General features: G+C 44.4%; 1 pseudogene; it reads left to right on the top strand.

The window, feature by feature from the left end:
* The window catches only part of LOC106612147 (transcription factor COE1-A-like), a 143,057-nt pseudogene that overhangs the window by 12,066 nt on the left and 106,984 nt on the right, over positions 1 to 24,007 (top strand).

The following is a 24,007-nucleotide window of genomic DNA, read 5'->3' as shown; positions in this document are numbered from 1 at the left end:
AAATAATCCATAGTTATATCCAAATAGCGGCGTTTTGTTCGTGTGTTCAAGACACTATCCGAAGGGTAAAGAAGGGTGACGCGCCCGGCGCGTTTCGTGACAAAAAATTTCAAAATATTCCATTACCGTATTTCGAAGCATGTCAAACGCTGTTTAAAATCAATTTTTATGCGATTTTTCTCATAAAAAGGCGATAATATTCCAACCGGGAGTCGTTGTTTTCGTTCAAAGACTGAAAATGTAAACATGGAGTCGTCTCGTGCACGCGCGCCAGTCTCATTGTTCTCAGATCGACCACTTACCAAATGCGCTACTGTTTTTCAGCCATGGCCTGCAAAGTCATCGTTCAACGTTCTGGCGCCTTCTGAGAGCCTATGGGAGCGTTAGAAAATGTCACGTTACAGCAGAGATCCCCTGTTTTGGATAGAGATGACAAAAAGGCCAAGAAATGGTCAGAGAGGGCGCTTCCTGTTTGGAATCTTCTCAGGTTTTGGCCTGCCAAATGAGTTCTGTTATACTCACAGACACCATTCAAACAGTTTTAGAAACTTTAGGGTGTTTTCTATCCAAATCAAACAATTATATGCATATTCTAATTACTGGGCAGGAGTAGTAACCAGATTAAATCGGGTACGTTTTTTATCCGGCCGTGCAAATACTGCCCCCTATCCCCAACAGGATATCACCACAGCGCTATTCGTCCTTGAGGCTGATTTTATGCTCTCATACCCAATGATGGCGCCAAATGCTAAGCTACATTCTTCCTCCGAACACCCTGCCACAGCAGGAATCTTTACTCCATGCTGTCAACTAAGTTTTTCAAACATCAACACTCGTCTATGCTTCCCTTTGTAGTCTGTAATGGTTTGCAAGCCCTGCCACATCCGACGAGCATCAGAGTACGATTTGATCTTAGTCGATCTTAGTCCTGCATTGATGCATTGCCTGTTTCATGGTTTGTTGGAGGGCATAGCGGGATTTATTATAAGTTAGAGTTCACTCCTTGAAAGCGGCAGCTCTAGCCTTTAGCTCAGTGCGGATGTTGCCTGTAATCCATGGCTTCTGGTTTGGGTATGTACGTACGTTCACTGTGGGGATGACGTCATCGATGCACTTATTGATGAAGCCAATGACTGATGTGGTGTACTCCTCAATGCCATCGGAAGAATCCCGGAACATATTCCAGTCCCTGCTAGCAAAACAGTCCTGTAGCTTAGTATCTGCTTCATCTGACCACTTTTTTATTGATCTAGTCACTGGTGCTTCCTGCTTTAATTTTAGCTTGTAAGCTGGAATCAGGAGGATAGAATTTTGGTCAGATTTGCCAAATGGAGGGCGAGGGAGAGCTTTGTAGCCATCTCTGTGTGTGGAGTTAAGGTGGTCCAGAGTTTTTTTCCCTCTGGTTGCACGTTTAACATGCTGATAGAAATTTGGCAAAACGGATTTAAGTTTCCCCTGCATTAAAGTCCCCGGCTACTAGGAGCGCCGCCTCTGGGTGAGCGTTTTCTTTTTTGCAAATGGCAGAATACAACTCATTCAATGCTGTCTTAGTGCCAGCCTCTGACTGTGGTGGTATGTAAACAGCTACGAAAAATACAGATGAAAAGTCTCTAGGTAGATAGTGTGGTCTACAGCTTATCATGAAATACTCTACCTCAGGCGACCAATAGCTCGAGACTTCCTTAGATAACGTGCACCAGCTGTTATTTACAAAAATACATACGCCCCTTGTCTTACCAGATGCCGCTGTTCTATCCTGCCAGTACAGCGTTTAACCTCTCTTGGGTAGGGGGCAGTATTTTGAATTTTGGATGAAGCTAGGATATGCATATGCATATTGGTAGTATTGGATAGAAAACACTCTAAAGTTTCCAAAACCGTTAAAATAATGTCTGTGAGTATAACAGAACTCATATGGCAGGCGAAAACCTGAGGAAAAGAGGAAGTGGGATATTTTTGATGTGGGTACTTTTCTATTGAATGCCTATACAGTTTGTAATGGGATAGGACCCCGATTGCAGTTCCTGTAGCTTCCACTAGATGTCAACAGTCTTTAGACATTGTTTCAGGGTTGTATTCTGAAAAATTAGGAAGAATGAGACCATTCTTTCAGTGGACTATAGAATGAACCAGAGTTTTTGGGACATAAAGAGGGACTTTATCGAACAAAACAAACATTTATTGTGTAACAGGGACTCTTGTGACTGCAACCATATGAAGATCATCAAAGGTAAGTGATACATTTTATCGCTGTTTCTGACTTTTGTAATTTTTTTACTTGGTTGTAAAATGTTTGTATGCTTTTGTAAGTGGGGCGCTGTCCTCAGATAATCGCATGGTATGCTTTCGCCGTAAAGCCTTTTTGAAATTTGACACAGTGGCTGGTTTAACAAAAAGTTAATCTTTAATCTAATGTATAACACTTGTATTTTTATGAATGTTTAATTTGACTATTTCTATATTTTGAATTTTGCGCTCTGCAATTTCACCGGATGTTGGCCAGGTGGGACGCCACCTGCTCATAAGAAGATAACCACGTTTGCTAGCAGAATGGAAGGAAGTGGGGTTTATTCGATCCCCTACGAATTCCCAGAAGGCGGGCTGCAAATCAATGGGATCTGGGCCTGTTCCCAAGAAGCAGTATATCGTTCGCGTCGGGCTCATCAGACTCATTAAAATAAAAAAAGGATTCTGCCAGTCCATGGTGAGTAATCGCAGTCCTGATGTCCAGAAGTTATTTTCGGTCATAAGAGATGGTAGCGGCAACATTATGTACAAAATAAGTAAAAAAATAAGTTACAAAAAATGCAAAAAACGAACAAAAAACTTAAATCAGTTGGAGACAGGTAAAATGTCTGCCTTCTTCTCCGGCGCCATTTTGACTAAATACTTGACACACTGGGAAGAATTTAAAAAAAACAGAGTACACAGTGGCAGAATACCCGACCCCTGTGACTGACTGACACTTAAGGAAAGCTTTGACTATGTACAGACTCAGTGAGAAAAGCCTTGCTATTGAGAAAGGCCACCGTAGGCAGACCTGGCTCTCAAGAGAAGACAGGCTATGTGCACACTGCCCACAAAATGAGGTGGAAACTGAGCTGCACTTGCTAACCTCCTGCCAAATGTATGACCATATTAGAGTCACATATTTCCCTCAGATTACACAGATCTACAAAGAATTCGAAAACCAACCCGATTTTCATAAACTCCCATATCTATTAGGTGAAATACCACAGTGTGCCACCACAGCAGCAATATTTGTGACCTGTTGCCACAAGAAAAGACCAACCAGTGAAGAACAAACACCATTGTAAATACAAGCCATATTTACATTTATTTATTTTCCATTTTGTACTATTTGTACATAATGTGATGTTTGATATGTCTTTATTCTTCTGGAACTTTTGTGGGTGTAATGTTAACTGTTTATTTTTATTGTTTATTTTACTCTTGTTTATTATCTACTTCACTTGCTTTGGCAATGTTAACCTATGTTTCCCATGCCAATAAAGCCCTTAAAACTTCTTGCCGATTAGTGGGACGCTAGCGTTTCGACAATTTCCGGTGAAATTGCAGAGCGCCAAATTCAAATTAAATTACTATAAATATTAAACTTTCATGAAATCACAAGTGCAATACATCAAATAAAGCTTAACTTGTTGTTAATCCAGCAGCCATGTCAGATTTCAAAAAGGCTTTACAGCGAAAGCAAACCAAACAATTATCTGAGGACAGCGCCCAGCACACAAATGCATAACAAATCATTTTCAACCAGGGAGTTGCGACAAAAGTCAGAAATAGCGATTTAATATATGCCTTACCTTTGAAGATCTTCTTCTGTTGGCACTCCAAAAGGTCCCAGTTACATTACAAATGGTCCTTTTGTTCGATAATGTCCTTCTTTATATCCATAAAAACTCAGTTTAGCTGGCGCGCTTCAGTCAATAATCCACTCGGTTTCCCTCCTTCAAAATGCATAAAAAATGAATCCCAAACATTTTTTTATTTATTTCACCTTTATTTAACCAGGTAGGCAGGTTGAGAACAAGTTCTCATTTACAATTGCGACCTGGCCAAGATAAAGCAAAGCAGTTCGACAGCATACAAAAACACAGAGTTACACATGGAGTAAAACAACATACAATCAATGATACAGTAGACAAAAATAAGACTATATACAATGTGAGCAAATGATGTGAGATAAGGGAGGTAAAGGCAAAGAAGGCCATGGTGGCAAACTAAATAAAGTATAGCATGTAAAACACTGGAATGGTAGATTTATAATTTGAAGAAAGTTCAAATGTAAAATATAAATAATATGGTGCAAAGGAGCAAAAAAAATAAATTAAATAAATAAATACAGTAGGGGTAGTAGTTTGGGCTAAATTATAGATGGGCTATGTACAGGTGCAGTGATCTGGGAGCTGCTCTGATAGCTGGTGCTACGTTACCAATAAACTTATCCAAACAAGTCAATCAACGTTTATAATCAAACAATAGGTACCCTAATACGCAAATAAACAATAACATTTAAGACGGAGAATCGTTATTGTCTTTACTGTAGAAAAATACCAAAGAACGCGCTCTCATCCACACGCTTGGAAACACTATAACCAAAATGGGAGCCACCTAGAAAAACTACAATTTCTGGCTCTGAAACTCTTTCTAAAGACTGTTTACATCTAGTGGAAGGAACTGCAATCGGGCACGATTTCGCCCTAATATAAAAGTGCCAGCCATTGAAATCAGTGGTAGGATAAAACATTTATTTTCTGGGATGGTTTGTCTTCGGGGTTTCGCCTGCCATTTCAGTTCTGTTATACTCACAGACATTATTTTAGAGTGTTTTCTATCCAAATCTACCAATTATACGCATATCTTAGCTTCTGGGCCTGAGTAGCAGGCAGTTTACTTTGGGCATGCTTTTCATCCGGATGTCAAAATACCACCCCTTATCCCAAAGAAGTTACATTTAATTGAATTGAGAAAGAGAGAGAGGGGCAGACAGAAAGGTAGGAAGGGAGGGAGAAACGGAGGGAGGTGGAGTAAGAGTCCTTGTGAGAAATAGAGAAGATAGAATGTCTGGTTTTCTAATGATGTCAGAATAGAGACATGGTGCTAACTGAGAATAGAGCCCAGGAGGCTTCAGAGAGTTCTGAACCTGAAGCTGTCTCTGTCCCAGCATCTCCTAATAACCTGTCACCTCACCTTACTTACTAATACTATGTTGATTTGATTAATTGATTGATCTGTTAGGCACCTTTTTGATTGAACACATACTCTCTCTCCTCTCCCTATCTCTCTGTCTCTCTCTCTCCCCTCTCCCTATCTCTCTCTCCCCCATCTCTCTCTCCCCATCTCTCTCCCTCCCCTCTCCCTATCTATATTTCTCTCTCCCCTCTCCCTATCTCTCTCTCTCTCCCTCTCTCACTCCCCTCTCCGTATCGCTCTCTCTCCTCTCCGTATCTCTCTCTCCCCTCTCTCTCTCCCCTCTCTCTCTCCCTCTCCCCATATCTCTCTCTCTCTCCCTCTCTCACTCCCCTCTCCGTATCGCTCTCTCTCCTCTCCGTATCTCTCTCTCTCCCCTCTCTCTCTCTATCTCTCCCCTCTCTCTCTCCTTCTCCCCATCTCTCTCTCTCTCTCTCCCATCTCTCTTTCTCTCTCTCCCATCTCTCTCTCTCTCTCTCTCTCTCTCTCTCTCTCTCTCTCTCTCTCTCTCTCTCTCTCTCTCTCCTTCCATCCCTCTCTCAGTCGGTGTTGTGATAAGAAGAGCTGTGGCAACAGAAACGAGACGCCCTCTGACCCCGTCATCATTGACAGGTAAGCAGGCTCCACCCCTTTCACCGGTCCAGGTTGTCATGGTGATGTACCACTGTGCTGCCAGTGATTTGTACAGAGGAGGAAGGTGTGCCAGGTTGTGAGAGTGTGTGAGGTGTGTGATGAGCATTGAGCAGCTCAGGGTTGCTTCTGTCAAGTTTTAGTTGTTATGTTGAGTTGTCTCAGTGAAACCTGGAGCTGAACCTCCAGCCCATACTGTACCTTTATCAGTATCAGTGAAACAAGCTGAACCTCCAGCCCATACTGTACCTTTATCAGTATCAGTGAAACAAGCTGAACCTCCAGCCCATACTGTACCTTTATCAGTATCAGTGAAACAAGCTGAACCTCCAGCCCATACTGTACCTGTATCAGTATCAGTGAAACAAGCTGAACCTCCAGCCCATATTGTACCTGTATCAGTATCAGTGAAACAAGCTGAACCTCCAGCCCATATTGTACCTGTGTCAGTATCAGTGAAACAAGCTGAACCTCCAGCCCATACTGTACCTGTATCAGTGTCAGTGAAACAAGCTGAACCTCCAGCCCATATTGTACCTGTATCAGTATCAGTGAAACAAGCTGAACCTCCAGCCCATACTGTACCTGTATCAGTGTCAGTGAAACAAGCTGAACCTCCAGCCCATATTGTACCTGTATCAGTGTCAGTAAAACAAGCTGAACCTCCAGCCCATATTGTACCTGTATCAGTATCAGTGAAACAAGCTGAACCTCCAGCCCATATTGCACCTGTATCAGTGTCAGTGAAACAAGCTGAACCTCCAGCCTGCACTCTACTTTAAAAAAATATATTTCACAAGCTGAACCTCCAGCCCATATTGTACCTGTATCAGTGTCAGTGAAACAAGCTGAACCTCCAGCCCATATTGTACCTGTATCAGTGTCAGTGAAACAAGCTGAACCTCCAGCCCATACTGTACCTGTATCAGTGTCAGTGAAACAAGCTAAATCTCCAGCCCATATTGCACCTGTATCAGTGTCAGTGAAACAAGCTGAACCTCCAGCCCATATTGCACCTGTATCAGTGTCAGTGAAACAAGCTGAACCTCCAGCCCATACTGTACCTGTATCAGTGTCAGTGAAACAAGCTGAACCTCCAGCCCATATTGCACCTGTATCAGTGTCAGTGAAACAAGCTGAACCTCCAGCCCATACTGTACCTGTATCAGTGTCAGTGAAACAAGCTGAACCTCCAGCCCATATTGCACCTGTATCAGTGTCAGTGAAACAAGCTGAACCTCCAGCCCATATTGTACCTGTATCAGTGTCAGTGAAACAAGCTGAACCTCCAGCCCATATTGCACCTGTATCAGTGTCAGTGAAACAAGCTGAACCTCCAGCCCATACTGTACAAAAAAATATATATATTTCACCTTTATTTAACCAGGTAGGCTAGTTGAGAACAAGTTCTCATTTACAACTGCAACCTGGCCAAGATAAAGCAAAGCAGTGCAATACAAACAACATCCACTTCAATCAGTATATATGAAGGGGAGGAGGCATGTTAAAGAAGGATTTTTAAGCCTTGAGACAATTGAGACATGGATTGTGTGCCATTCAGAGTGTGAATGGGCAAGACAAAAAAGTAAGTGCTTTTGAACAGGGTATGGTAGTAGGTGCCAGGCGCACTCGTTTGTATCAAGAACTGCAATACTGCTGGGTTCTTCAAACTCAATACTTTCCTGTGTGTATCAAGAATGGTCCACCACCCAAAGGACATCCAGCCAACTTGACACAACTGTGGGAAGCATTGGAGTTAACATGGGCCAGAACGCTTTCGACACCTTGTACAGTCCATGCCTTTAAAATTGAAGGCTGTTCAGAGGGCAAAAGGGTGTGCAACTCAATAGTAGGAAGGTGGTCAGTGTAGGTTGCTTCCTTGTTTGTGGAAATGCTGAATGGGCTACTACAACTGATAAGAATATAGTGCTGCAAAAGGAGCAAGCAAGTACATCCTCCTCTCAATCAATCAAATGTATTTATAAAGCCCCTTTTATATCAGCCGATGTCACAAAGTGCTCCTTTCTCCTTCTGTCCTTCTCTCTCTTCTCACCTGACCTATTTTCAAATCCAGGAGGTGTGTGTGATGGAGAGGAAAAGGAGGAAATGTTTTTTCTGTGTCCTAATTTGATGTTAGCTATTGCTGCCCTCACACCTGAGCCTCAGCACAGCCCAACACATCACAGTCCAACACAGTCCAGCCCAGCACAACACAGCCCAACATAGTCCAGCACAGTCCAACACAGTCCAGCCCAGCACAACACAGCCCAACATAGTCCAGCACAGTCCAACACAGCCCAGCCCAGCATAGCATAGCACAGCATAGCACAACACAGTCCAGCACATTTCAGCCCAGCCTAGTCCAGCACAGCCAAGCACAGCCCAGCCAAGCACAGCATAGCCCAACACAGCACAGTCCAACCTGGCCCAGCACAGCCCAGTGCAGCCCAAAAAATATTACAGCCCAGCACCGCCCAACACAGCCCTACTTACTAATTTTTAGCTACTTTGGAACTACTTAGCATGTTAGCTAAGCCTAACGCTAACCCTCACCTAAACCCTAACATAACCCTAACCTCTAACCCTAACCCCTAGCCTAGCTAACGTTAGCCATCTAGCTAATGTTAGCCACAAGAAATTGGAACTTGTAATATATCATGCATTTTGCAAATGCGGAACATATTCGAATTGTAATTCATATCATATGAAATGGATGATGGACATCCACAAATGAATACATACCATATAAATGTAAGATATCATACTAATTGGAGTGTCTCAGATTTCCATTTAGTATGTTACGTCTAGTCCTGAGACCAGGTTGGCCCAACACAGCACATACAGTAACTTCATTCATCTACTGATCAGATCAGAGTTTCACTATAGGATTAACTGTGTGTGTGAAGGGTTAACATGCTGCCAGCTTGGCTCAGTCAAACTACTGGGAGGACCGGGGTAAACCCCTATGCAAAGAGAGATGAACACACACGCAGTGACGGGCAGGCTGAAGCTGTGGTGTTGGGGTGCAGCTGTCTCAGAGCGCTGAGGTGAGGCCTTCCACTTCACTGGAGCAGAACAGTGGACACACACACACACACACACACACACACACACACACACACACACACACACACACACACACACACACACACACACACACACACACACACACACACACACACACACACACACACACACACAAACTGAGCCAGATAAAGATTCCCTACTAACCAAGCCACAGTGATGCACTGGTCATTACTTCATTAACAAACACACACACACCGGAGAGAGTTCACACGTGTATTTGTTTCAGTTTTAGTTGAGCTCAGCACACTTCATCGCTCTCCACCCCAGAGAAGTCTTAAATCAACTCAACTCTCCACTTAACAATCACTCTACTGTAGACAAAAGGCACACACACACACACACACACACACACACACACACACACACACACACACACACACACACACACACACACACACACACACACACACACACACACACACACACACACACACACACTAAATCAAAAGGTATTTTCTTTGCTCTAATTATTAATAAATCTTGTGAACTGCATCTTTAGTGTGTCTTGTGAACTGAGCTGTTTTAGGATTTTTGTGTGTGTGTGTTTGTGTGTGTGGGTGTGTTTGTATGTGTGTGTGTCTTGATGGAGGTTTCCTGGCAAGTGTGTGTGTGTCTTGAGTGAAGAATGTCAAACAGGAAGTGCTCCTCCCGGGTAAAGTGATGTCATCGCTAGCAGCTTCCTGTTCCAGAAGTTCCATCTCTGCTTCCCTCTATCCCTCTCTCTCTCTGTCCCTCTCTCACTCCATAAATACATCTGCCTCCCTCTCCCTCCCTCCATCCCTCTCTCTTTCTCTCCCTCCATCCATCTCCCTCTCGCTTGCTGGCTCATCGTTATGCAGACAGACCTTCCCTAAGGTGCTGGTCGCTTCACAGCACTGACCTGCAAATACACGCACGCACGCGCGCGCATGCACGCACTCACACACACACACACACACACACACACACACACACACACACACACACACACACACACACACACACACACACACACACACACACACACACACACACACACACACACACACACACAATGACCTGCAGTTCAGTGCATGTGTTTGGTCTGGGGGACTGATGGGGAGAGTTGTGATTGACAGATGAGAGTTGGGAGGTCGAGGCTGTTTTAAATCATCCCAGCCCACCTTGCTCTCTCTCTCGCTCCCTCTCTCTCTCTCTCTCTCGCTCCCTCTCTCTCTCTCTATAAGTAAAACTCCTCTTCTCTGAAGTCCACTCCTTAATCATTGTTCTTTCACTTTCATTTTACCTCTCACCTTTATTTTGTTTGTGTTGTGTGTTGGGAATGAAGGGGTGTATCAGGCCAGAGCAGAGCTGGGGAATGAAGGGGTGTATCAGGCCAGAGCAGAGCTGGGGAATGAAGGGGTGTATCAGGCCAGAGCAGAGCTGGGGAATGAAGGGGTGTATCAGGCCAGAGCAGAGCTGGGGAATGAAGGGGTGTATCAGGCCAGAGCAGAGCTGGGGAATGAAGGGGTGTATCAGGCCAGAGCAGAGCTGGGGAATGAAGGGGTGTATCAGGCCAGAGCAGAGCTGGGGAATGAAGGGGTGTATCAGGCCAGAGCAGAGCTGGGGAATGAAGGGGTGTATCAGGCCAGAGCAGAGCTGGGGAATGAAGGGGTGTATCAGGCCAGAGCAGAGCTGGGGAATGAAGGGGTGTATCAGGCCAGAGCAGAGCTGGGGAATGAAGGGGTGTATCAGGCCAGAGCAGAGCTGACCTAAATTAGTAAATCTAATGTTCCAGTTCTCTAAGTCTGTCCGAGATCCAAGAACTATTTAAATCACTGATGTCTCTCCTTTCTTCTGATGTGAATTGAGAGTGTGATTGTCTAATGCTGCTAACACCTGGAGAGACAGACAGCAAGATGACGTTTTCCAGGATTCCCGCTATCTGTCTTTCTCTCTGAGGCGTGCCCTGGAATATGCACTCAATTTGCTTTTCAAACAAGGCATGGCGAGTGTGTGTGTGTGTGTGTGTGTGTGTGTGTGTGTGTGTGTGTGTGTGTGTGTGTGTGTGTGTGTGTGTGGCAGCGGCAGCATCTCCGTTTAGTTGTCACGCCTTCCTCCAGGCTTGCTGAGTGCTGTCTGAGAGCACATCGGAGGTAACTGAAGAGACTAACTGATCGAGGTGAGTTCAGACAGTGTAAAGAGACATTCATCTTGTCTATAATCTGTCCGGGATGCCTATGTTTGAGAGACAGAAACAGAGAGACATTGAGAGAGAGTGAAATGGGCAAACAGAGGCTTCTTAGACACAGACATAAACCTACTGTACAGATCTGAGCAGAGTAAGTAATTGATCATTCATTTCAGAGCTCAGACAGCCCTCACTACAATCTGTCCACCTGGTCTGTTTACAACTCCACCATCTTCTTTATTGTATTGTATGTGTTTGTTTGACCCTGTAGGAATGTTCAGTGTTGTTTTGTTTTCTACTGCCTCTGTCTGTTTTTGTGTGTGTATGTGTGTGTGTGCGCGTGCGTGCGTGTGTGTGTATATGTGTGTATATGTGTGTGTGTGTGCTTTACTAGAGAGCAGAGAGCTACACTGGTATAATCACACCCTAAACAACCTAAGGAAATGACTGTGACTGTATCACTGTGATCACAGTATCCATTGTAATGGAGAGATATAGCTGGTCCTATGGCTGCGCCTTGTTATTGACTCAGTCAATACAACACACGATCATTTAGCAGACCATCACATTCTAATCAATTTACAGTTGTGAAGTGTTACTGAATACACTCTGACAAACACACACACACACACACACACACACACACACACACACACACACACACACACACACACACACACACACACACACACACACTAGTAGTGAGTCTCAAGCCCCATTCTGACTCTGCAAGTGACACTTGAGAGTAGAGGACTAGTGCTTGAGATGACTGAGGAGGTAGAGAGAGAGAGAATTGGAACTTCTGTGAGTGTAATGTTTACTGTTCATTTTTATTGTTTATTTCACTTTTGTTTATTATCTACTTCACTTGCTTTGGCAACGTTAACATATGTTTCCCATGCCAATAAAGCCCCTTGTATTGAATTGATTTGAATTGAGAGAGGGAGGGACGGGGAGGGAGAGAGAGAGAGGGGGACAGAAATAGAGAGAGAGAGTTCCCCCATTCACTCCATGCTTCTCCTATAGCTGGTAGCTCCCAGTTTGGTAACATTACTGGCCTGAAAACCTGAGCTAAAACCCAACAACATGTAATTAGTTTGACACTTGATTAGCAGTTGATCGGATTACTGCGTTGATCAACACAGGGACCACTCATTAGCTCCCTTTAGACCAGTGTGTGTGCATGTGTGTTTGCGTGTGTGTTTGTGTTTGTGTGCGTATGTGTTTGAGTGTGTGTGTGTGTGTGTGTGTGTGTGTGCATGTGTGTGTGTTTGCGTACATGTGTGTGTGTGTGTGTTTGTGTGCGTGTGTGTGTGTTTGAGTGCATGTGTGTGTGTGTGTTTGCGTGTGTGTGTGTGTGTGTGTGTGTGTGTGTGTGTGTGTGTGTGTGTGTGTGTGTGTGTGTGTGTGTGTGTGTGTGTGTGTGTGTGTGTGTGGAGGATGTTAATATACAGGGTTGAGTCCCCAGTGAGATGAGAATGCATAGCGTTCTAGAATCAAGCTCATACGCCAAGTCTGTATTCATGTCTTAACCTCGACCACACCCACAAATTGGGAAAAACAAACATTGTTTCCCATTGACCCCCACTGTAAAAGAGACAACTTGATTGTAAATTTGTTGTTATGGAGAAATAACAAAACATGCCGAAAAAGCTGCTGTGTTGTTCAATGTAACCAGGTCAAAAATCCCGACCTACGGTTTGCTCCCACGTAGGAGAATAGAGCCTGCGACATGAGCCCTGTGGCTTCAGGTTATTCAGCGTGTGAGAGTGTGTAATTGTGAGGACCCGGTGTCCAAGTAGGGAAAACCTTTAATAACAGGTAAGACATTTAACTAGTTTAGTATAGTCCGTTTGTAACTCCACTCACTACTTGTAGCTTTATAGTCCATTTGTTTGTGTTGTTGGTTTCGGTTAGCTTAATGTTCCGGTTGGTAGCTAGCTAGCACTCACGTGGCTAATGTTAGAGCTGTCAAAGGGGGCATATATTACTTCAGATTACCATTTAGAAATGTTCTCATAGACTAGATGTTTCGGCGGTTGTCGGTATTCTCGTCCCAGGTTTACATAATTTCTAGCTGCAGACTAGTTTTTAGTATCTAAGATTTGTTCTTATTCTGTAGGGATCGATAGTCTCAGGGTTTAACCATTTCCAGCTGTGTAGCCAATGCTCCACGTGGTATGGTTAGGAATTCAATAACTATTTGCAATCACAGCTCACGCTGTGGGTTTGCTTAGTCTTGGTACTCAAACCTGTGCCACCTCAGTTTACACCGAGGTATGCGTGGTCTAAACTATTTGCAATCACAGCTCACGCTGTGAGTTTGCTCAGTCTGCAGAGGATTTTCTTAGGAGGGGCTTTTATTCGTAACAGTAGAAAAGGCGGTTCTGTGATGCCCGATGCCTCACGGGGGCAGGCCAATGACTTAGTTAAGCTTTAAAGGTGTCACAAAATCCTTCGTGCTGTCGAAAGGAGGACCAAGGCGCAGCGGGAATATGGATACTCATATTTTAATTTTCAAAAAAGGAGTAAAGCATCCACTGAAAAAACAATAAACACACCAGTGACAGTTTGACAGGCTATCAATGCAGTGTAAAAACAACCACCCACAAACCCCAGTGACAAACAACTCCTACATATATGACTCCCAATCAGGAACAACGATTCCCAGCTGTTCCTGATCAGGAGTCACAAGACACACACAAGACTGCCACGTCCTGACCCCCAAACTACTACAACAGCTCCATCTGCTGGTCAGGACGTGACAAAAGGGAATACAATTCTCTCACATTAAAGGTTTAACATCACATTACATCATTTCACAAATAGTTTCATCTTTACTCATTCATTTTATACAATAATTAGATGCAAACACCATAATTGAGAAATGTACACATACAGTTGAAGTCGGATGTGTCACGTCCTGACCAGTAAAAGGGGTTGTTTGTTATTGTAGTGTGGTCAGGGCGTGGCAGGGGGTGTTTGTTTAGTGTGTTTCGGGGTTTTGGTGTATGTTCTATGTATTCTATTTCTATGAGGGTTTTCTAGTTTTTCTATATCTATGTTAGTTTTGGGAACGACCTCCAATTAGAGCCAGCTGGTTGTTGTTGCTTCTAATTGGAGGCCATATTTAAGTGGGTTTATTTTCTCTTGTGTTTGTGGGTGGTTGTTTCCGTGTATAGTCTGAGCACCTTACAGGACTGTTTTCGTCGTTTGTTTTGTGTAAGTGTTTTGTTTGGTTTTTCTTCAATAAAAGGAAGATGAGCATTCACATACCCGCTGCGTTTTGGTCTACATACAACGACGCTTGTGACAGGATGTTTACTTACACTTAGGTTGGAGTCATTAAAACTCGTCTTTCAACCACTCCACAAATTTCTTGTCAACAAACTACAGTTTTGGCAAGTCGGTTAGGACATCTACTTTGTGCAAGACACAAGTAATTTTTCCAACAATTGTTTACAGACAGATTATTTCACTTATAATGCACTGTATCACAATTCCAGTGGGTCAGAAGTTTACATACACTAAGTTGACTGTGTCTTTAAACAGCTTGGAAAATTCCAGAAAATTATGTAATGCTTTTAGAAGCTTCTGATAGGCTAATTGACATCATTTGAGTGAAATGGAGGTGTACCTGTGGATGTATTTCAAGGCCTACCTTCAAACTCAGTGCCTCTTTGCTTGACATCATGGGAAAATCAAAATAAATCAGCCAAGACCTCAGAAAAAGAATTGTAGACCTCCACAAGTCTGGTTCATCCTTGGGAGCAATTTCCAAACACCTGAAGGTACCACATTAATCTGTACAAACAATAGTACGCAAGTTTAAACACCATGGGACCACGCAGCCGTCATACCGCTCAGGAAGGAGACGAGTTCTGTCTCCTACAGATGAACGTACTTTGGTGCAAAAAGTGCAAATCAATCCCTGAACAACAGCAAAGGACCCTGTGAAGATGCTGGAGGAAACAGGCACAAAAGTATCTATATCCACAGTAAAACGAGTCCTATATTGACATAACCTGAAAGGCCGCTCAGCAAGGAAGAGACCACTGCTCCAAAACCACCATAATAAAGCCAGACTACAGGTTGCAACTGCACATGGGGACAAAGATCGTACTTTTTGGAGAAATGTCCTCTGGTCTAATGAAACAAAAATAGAACTGTTTGGCCATGATGACCATCATTATGTTTGGAGGAAAAAGGGGGAGGCTTGCAAGCCAAAGAACACCATCCCAAATCCCAACCGTGAAGCACGGGGGGAGGGGGGGAGCAGCATCATGTTGTGGGGGTGCTTTGCTGCAGGAGGGACTGGTGCACTTCACAAAATAGATGCTTTCATGAGGAAGGAAAACTATGTGGATATATTGAAGCAACATCTCAAGACATCAGTCAGGAAGTTAATGCTTGGTCACAAATGAGTCTTCCAAATGGACAGTGACCCCATGCATACTTCCAAAGTTGTGGCAAAATGGCTTAAGGACAACAAAGTCAAGGTATTGTAGTGGCCATCACAAAGCCCTGACCTCAATCCTATAGAAAATGTGTGGGCAGAACTCAAAAAGCGTGTGCAAGCAAGGAGGCCTACAAATCTGACCCAGTTACACCAGCTCTGTCAGGAGGAATGGACTAAAATTCATCCAATTTATTATGGGAAGCTTGTGGAAGGCTTTCCTGAAGTGTTTGACTCAAGTTAAACAATTTAAAGGCAATGCTTCCAAATACTAATTGAGTGTATGTAAACTTCTAACCCACTGGGAATGTGATGAAAGAAATAAAAGTTGAAATAAGTAATTCTCTCTACTATTATTCTGACATTTCACATTCTTAATATAAAGTGGTGATCCTAACTGACCTAAAACAGGGATTTTTTACTAGGATTAAATGTCAGGAATTGTGAAAAACTGAGTTTAAATGTATTTGGCTAAGGTGTATGTAAACTTCTGACTTCAACTATAGTTGTTTGTTTACTGTCCTTCATGAGGTCACCAAATGAAACACCTCAACATAACTGTCCCTTAAGTGTCCACGGACCATTCCCACACTCTCAAAGGTGGACATATAGTTTCATTTTCGTATTTTGGGGATCTAGGAGTTTGGCCACGTGAAATGCTTTGTTCACTCTGTGGTCTCTCTCTGCATGAAAAGGGGGAGAGAGTCTCCGGCAGGAATTTATGACCTGAGATAACAGAACCTGGGTGTAGGAGAGAGGGGGAAGCCATGATCTATACGCAGAAAGGGCCACGTCATGACACTACCTTAACCTTATCCCCCCCTCTCTCTTTAGTTCTGTCCTAGACTGGTGGTCAAAAGTCTTCTTGCTGAAAGAGAATGCGGTCACTGTCTCATGGTGTTGTTTTAGTGCAACTTCACATAGCAAGAAGCAAGAGATGAGTTCTCTCTAAGACACAGATAAGGAAGGGTAAGACACGGTAGAGTGATGGGTTCTCTCTAAGACACAGGAAGGGTAAGACACAGTAGAGTGATGGGTTCTCTCTAAGACACAGGAAGGGTAAGACACAGTAGAGTGATGGGTTCTCTCTAAGACTCAGGTAAGGGTAAGACATGGGAGAGTGATGGGTTCTTTCTAAGACACCGGAAGGGTAAGACACAGTAGAGTGATGGGTTCTCTCTAAGACACAGGAAGGGTAAGACACGGTAGAGTGATGGGTTCTCTCTAAGACTCAGGTAAGGGTAAGATATGGGAGAGTGATGGGTTCTTTCTAAGACACCGGAAGGGTAAGACACGGTAGAGTGATGGGTTCTCTCTAAGACACAGGAAGGGTAAGACACGGTAGAGTGATGGGTTCTCTCTAAGACACAGGAAGGGTAAGACACGGTAGAGTGATGGGTTCTCTCTAAGACACAGGAAGGGTAAGACACAGTAGAGTGATGGGTTCTCTCTAAGACACAGGAAGGGTAAGACACGGTAGAGTGATGGGTTCTCTCTAAGACTCAGGTAAGGGTAAGATATGGGAGAGTGATGGGTTCTTTCTAAGACACCGGAAGGGTAAGACACGGTAGAGTGATGGGTTCTCTCTAAGACACAGGAAGGGTAAGACACAGTAGAGTGATGGGTTCTCTCTAAGACACAGGAAGGGTAAGACACGGTAGAGTGATGGGTTCTCTCTAAGACTCAGGTAAGGGTAAGATATGGGAGAGTGATGGGTTCTTTCTAAGACACCGGAAGGGTAAGACACGGTAGAGTGATGGGTTCTCTCTAAGACACAGGAAGGGTAAGACACGGTAGAGTGATGGGTTCTCTCTAAGACACAGGAAGGGTAAGACACGGTAGAGTGATGGGTTCTCTCTAAGACACAGGAAGGGTAAGACACAGTAGAGTGATGGGTTCTCTCTAAGACACAGGAAGGGTAAGACACGGTAGAGTGATGGGTTCTCTCTAAGACACAGGAAGGGTAAGACACAGTAGAGTGATGGGTTCTCTCTAAGACTCAGGTAAGGGTAAGATATGGGAGAGTGATGGGTTCGTGAAAGCTCCTATCCTTTCCATATCAATCCTGGCAGGATTATTACAGAGTCAAATTGATGGCTTATCACGTGGTAGGGAAAGTGACGTTTCACTGTACAGTGGTTAGTCAGCTAGTGGAGATTACAGTTTTTTCCAACTGCTTACACACAATCTTTTCATGTCACACGACTTTTGAAACCTCTCACTCAAAGTGCAAAACTACACACCAAATATCCAAAACCATAAGCTATTTCTCAGCCTTTGACTCAGTTGTCAATTGCATAAAACACTTTTTTCAAAACACTACACACAATTCTCTACCTAAAACACAAAAATCTAACAGGAAGTGACTTGCTTTCCTTTTCCAAACACAACCAATCAAAATGCTACACTTATTCACCAGGTCACACACACAATAGGACAGAGGGCAATTACCAATGTCCCTGGACATCGTGGGGGTAATATAACTATGTGTGCTGCCATCACTCAAAACGGGGTCCTCCATCACAATGCCACACTGGGTCCGTACAACACCGGCCATATGCTCACTTTTCTGGATGCAATTTACACAATGCTTGTCCCTGATCCAGATCAGGAGCCTGCTAGATTTGTGGTTTTATGGGACAATGTTAGTTTTCACCGGGCTGTTCTGGTCCAAAACTGGTTTGCCACCCATCCACAATTTGTAGTTTTGTACCTACCCCCATATTCACCTTTTCTAAATCCCATAGAGGAATTCTTCTCAGCCTGGCGCTGGAAAGTGTATGATCGCCAACCCTATGCCCGCATGCCGCTTCTCCAGGCAATGGAGGACGCATGTGGGGACATAGAGGTTGCCTCTGTCCAAGGTTGGATACGCCATGCTAGGAGATACTTCCCTCGCTGTTTGGCAAGAGAAAACGTATCTTGTGATGTGGACGAAGTATTGTGGGCAGACCCAGCCCGGAGAAGAGATGAAGCGTAGCTTAGCACTGGTGACTGCCTCCCCCCCCCTACCAATTCCTGGACTGCCCCCCCCCCCCCCCCCCCGGGACCCCACACACACAATTGTGTTCTTTACTGTATTCTAAAGAATATACTTTTGGTTTACATATTTACATTTACATTTATGTCATTTAGCAGACGCTCTTATCCAGAGCGACTTACAAATTGGTGCATTCACCTTAAGATATCCATACATATGTTTATGGTTTTGTTGTATGCTACTGTATACAACAGTAATGTTTGGCCTAATAAATATTTTCTGTTTCTACATTGCATTGGTGTTTACAGTGTACTTGTTACCCCTCTCAGCCGATTACTTTCACTGTAGAACATTGTATTGAAATGTAGATATAAGCCTATGAAAGACCAAAGAGCTTTAGATTTAGAACAGTGTTTACATGGTATATCCAAAAATGTACTATTATGAAAGCAGTGTTTGCCATTTGATGCAAATGCTTCATTCTGACATGTGTTTATGGCATTTTGAATGCAGTGTTACATTTTGAAGGAGATGTGAGGCATTTTGCATTTTGTGTGTGCAGTTTTGGGAATTGTGTGTAGAGTTTTGAAAAAAGGAGAGGCAATTTTGAAAACGTGTGTAAGCAGTTGGGAAAAACTGTAAGCAGACACACACCCTTCATGTGTAATTTTGTGTATGTGTTAAATAAATGAAGAGTTGCTGTGTAAATTGGCGTTCCTGGAGTGTGTGTGACAGAGTGTGTGTGTGTGAAGGTGTGACAGAGTGTGTATGTGTGTGACTGTGTGTGTGTTGGAGGGGGGTGACAGAGTGTATGTGTGTGTGAGGGTGTGTGTGAGTCATTGTGTGTACAGTGTGTGTGTGTGTGACAGAGTATGTGAAGGTGTGTGTGAGAGAGTATGTGAGATGGAGATTTATATTTCATGTCTGGGTGTGCTGGAGAGTTTAAAGACCCTTGAAAGGAAGGATAGGAAATGTAACCTCAATGGGTACACACTCACATGCACACACAAACGCACACACACACATGCACACACCCACATGCGCACACACACAGAGCTCTTTGTGTGTGTGGCCATTTACATTTCTCTTCTTGGATAACCATCTTGGCCTTTGTCCCTCTGTTCCCTCCAGCCATGACGCTAGGTAATGTCACCTGTCTGTCCCTCTGTCCGTTCAGCCATGACGCAGGCTAATGTCACCTGTCTGTCTAGCCATGACCCTGGGTAATGTCACCTGTCTGTCCCTCTGTCCGTTCAGCCATGACGCAGGCTAATGTCACCTGTCTGTCTAGCCATGACCCTGGGTAATGTCACCTGTCTGTCCCTCTGTCCGTTCAGCCATGACGCAGGGTAATGTCACCTGTCTGTCCCTCTGTCCGTTCAGCCATGACGCTGGGTAATGTCACCTGTCTGTCTAGCCATGACGCTGGGTAATGTCACCTGTCTGTCCCTCTGTCCGTTCAGCCATGACGCAGGGTAATGTCACCTGTCTGTCTAGCCATGACGCAGGGTAATGTCACCTGTCTGTCTAGCCATGACGCAGGGTAATGTCACCTGTCTGTCTAGCCATGACGCTGGGTAATGTCACCTGTCTGTCCCTCTGTCCCTCCAGCCATGACGCTAGGTAATGTCACATGTCTGTCCCTCTGTCCGTCCACCCATGACGCTGGCTAATGTCACCTGCCTGTCCCTCTGTCCATCCAGCCATGACACAGGGTACTGTCACCTGTCTGTCCCTCTGTCCCTCCAGCCATGACGCTGGGTAATGTCACCTGTCTGTCTAACCATGACGCAGGGTAATGTCACCTGCCTGTCCCTCTGTCCGTCCAGCCATGACACAGGGGAATTTCGCCTGTCTGTCCCTCTGTCCGTCCAGCCATGACGCAGGGGAATTTCACCTGTCTGTCCTTCTGGCCATCTAGCCATGATGCATGGTAATGTCACTCGTCGGTCACTCTCACTGCCCCTCCCTCTTCCCTCCCCCTCCCTGCCCCCTGTCTTCCCCTGTCTTCCCCTCTCCTCCCCCTTCTTCCCCTCTGGCCAGCCAGACCTCACCCCTCTACTCCCCCTTCCCCTGTCTTCCTCTCTCCTCCCCCTTCTCCCCCTCTGGCCAGCCAGACCTCACCCCTCTACTCCCCCTTCCCCTGTCTTCCTCTCTCCTCCCCCTTCTCCTCCTCTGGCCAGCCTGACCTCACCCCTCTACTCCCCCTTCACCGCTCCTCCATCCCCCCTCCCTTTCACATCTCCCCCTCTCTTCTTCTTTCCCTCTCCCACAGTCACCAGAAACATACACATGAATGGACTCCTGTTGTAGTTGATGTGTAATGTCTGGTTCTGATCAGGGTGTTATATGGGAGAGTAATTGGCTACAACTGCTCAGTTAACATTAACCAGGTGTTTTAGCTGAGTGTGTCAGATTAGGCCTAAAGATTTACCAACCTGAGTGTGTCAGATTAGGCCTAAGGATTTACCAACCTGAGCGTGTCAGATTAGGCCTAAGGATTTACCAACCTGAGTGTGTCAGATTAGGCCTAAGGATTTACCAACCTGAGCGTGTCAGATTAGGCCTAAGGATTTACCAACCTGAGTGTGTCAGATTAGGCCTAAGGGTTTACCAACCTGAGTTTGTGTGTGTGTTTACAGGCATCAGTGTGTGTGTGTGTGTGTGTGTGTTTGTGTGTGTGTGTGTGTCCTTACTGGCATCATTGTGTGTTTGTGTGTGTGTGCGCTTACTGGCATCTGTGTGTGTGTGTGTGTGTGTGTGTGTGTGTGTGTGTGTGTGTGTGTGTGTGTGTGTGTGTCTGTTTGCACCTGAATGTTGTTGACATATTTATGTCAAGCTTCCCACTGAATCCCACGGTACTGCTATTCTGTGTTTATGAGTGTTTTTCAGAGAGAGAGAGAGAGCAAGCCACTCTCTGTTAGAGGCCAGGATCCAGAACCTAGTCGCTCCACGGGGGTCTGACTTTATGAAGTGTTACAGTAAGAATGGACCCACTAACCTGACACAGAAAGAGAGGAGGGGGAGAGAGAAATAGAGCGGGAGGGAGAGGAGAGAGATATTGGGTGAAATACCATTGTATGCCATCACAGCAGCAAGATTTCTGACCTGTTGCCACAAGAAAAGGGCAACCAGTGAAGAACAAACACCATTGTAAATACAACCCACATTTATGTTTATTTATTTTCCCTTTGGTACTTTAATTGCACATCGTTACAACACTGTAAATAGCCACAATATGACATTTGAAATGTCTCTATTCCTTTGGAACTTTTATAAGTGTAGTGTTTACTGTTCATTTTATATTGTTTATTTCACTTTTATTTATTATCTATTTTACTTGCTTTGGCAATGTAAACATATGTTTCCCATGCCAGTAAAGCCCTTTGAATTGAGAGAGTGACTGTGAGAGAGAAATGGGGGATGACGAGAGGAGGTGATGGATCACATTATTTGCTAATGGACTGAAATAAAACCTTTTTTTCTTTCAACTGAAACAATATTATTTCTCGCTATTTGTCAGATGCCAAATGATTCACAGGTTGTTGTTGGTAGTGTACAGTAATCACACGCTAATCATGAGTTCTAATGTGCTTTCTGGCTGTTTTACAGGAAGGTAGTTAGCAAGGTCAAGGTAGGGTGGGAGAGATTTCCTTTTAGTGTATGTGTATGTGTGTGTGGGTGGGTGTGTACGTCCATGTGTGCATGCGTCCGTGCATGCATGGGAACTTATGCGCGAGTGTGTGTGTGGCTGTGTGCGTGCAAATGTGTGTGTGTGTGTGTGTGTGTGTGTGTGTGTGTGTGTGTGTGTGTGTGTGTGTGTGTGTGTGTGTGTGTGTGTGTGTGTGTATCCCTCCAGTCCACCACTCTAATGAACTTACTAAGTGTCCCATCATAACGTTAATCAAATTACTCCTGAACCAAAATTGACAGTTTTCATTAATTATAAAGGATTACTCTAATTGCCATTCAAATTTATTCATTTAGAACAGACGGCATTCGCTAATGTCTCTGGGAATTTGCATATTAAATAGAGAAGGTTGTTCATCAGGTATGCTAATGTATGCATGGTTCCTTATTTTGTGATTTGTGGACATATGTGTCTGGTCACGTGAGGACAGAGTGTAGAAAAAGGTTAGTAATGTGTTTGATAAACAGGGAGACATACAGTGAGGGAAAAAAGTATTTGATCCCCTGCTGATTTTGTACGTTTGCCCACTGACAAAGAAATGATCAGTCTATAATTTTAATGGTAGGTTTATTTGAACAGTGAGAGACAGAATAACAACAAAAAAATCCAGAAAAACACATGTCAAAAATGTTATAAATTGATTTACATTTTAATGAGGGAAATAAGTATTTGACCCCCACTGCAAAACATGACTTAGTACTTGGTGGCAAAACCCTTGTTGGCAATCACAGAGGTCAGACGTTTCTTGTAGTTGGCCAGCAGGTTTGCACACATCTCAGGAGGGATTTTGTCCCACTCCTCTTTGCAGATCTTCTCCAAGTCATTAAGGTTTCGAGGCTGACGTTTGGCAACTCGAACCTTCAGCTCCCTCCACAGATTTTCTATGGGATTAAGGTCTGGAGACTGGCTAGGCCACTCCAGGACCTTAATGTGCTTCTACTTGAGCCACTCCTTTGTTGCCTTGGCCATGTGTTTTGGGTCACTGTCATGCTGGAATACCCATCCACGATCCATTTTCAATGCCCAGGCTGAGGGAAGGAGGTTCTCACCCAAGATTTGACGGTACATGGCCCCGTCCATCGTCCATTTGATACGGTGAAGTTGTCCTGTCCCCTTAGCAGAAAAACACCCCCAAAGCATAATGTTTCCTCCTTCATGTTTGACGGTGGGGATGGTGTTCTTGGGGTCATAGGCAGCATTCCTCCTCCTCCAAACACGGCGAGTTGAGTTGATGCCAAAGAGCTCCATTTTGGTCTCATCTGACCACAACACTCACCCAGTTGTCCTCTGAATCATTCAGATGTTCATTGGCAAACTTCAGACGGGCATGTATATGTGCTTTCTTGAGCAGGGGGACCTTGCGGGCACTGCACGATTTCAGTCCTTCACGGCGTAGTGTGTTACCAATTGTTTTCTTGGTGACTATGGTCCCAGTTGCCTTTAGATCATTGACAAGATCCTCCCGTGTAGTTCTGGGCTGATTCCTCACCATTCTCATGATCATTGCAACTCCACGAGGTGAGATCTTGCATGGAGCCCCAGGCCGAGGGAGATTGACAGTTCTTTTGTGTTTCTTCCATTTGCGAATAATCGCACCAACTGTTGTCACCTTCTCACCAAGCTGCTTGGCGATGGTCTTGTAGCCCATTCCAGCCTTGTGTAGGTCTACAATCTTGTCGCTGACATCCTTGGAGAGCTCTTTGGTCTTGGCCATGGTGGAGAGTTTGGAATCTGATTGATTGATTGCTTCTGTGGACAGGTGTCTTTTATACAGGTAACAAACTGAGATTAGGAGCACTCCCT

Source organism: Salmo salar, chromosome ssa09 (genome assembly GCF_905237065.1).
Source record: "Salmo salar chromosome ssa09, Ssal_v3.1, whole genome shotgun sequence".
Taxonomy (NCBI): domain Eukaryota; kingdom Metazoa; phylum Chordata; class Actinopteri; order Salmoniformes; family Salmonidae; genus Salmo; species Salmo salar.
The sequence above is the reverse complement of the archived record's forward strand: the minus strand, read 5'-3'. Positions and strand labels throughout refer to the sequence as shown.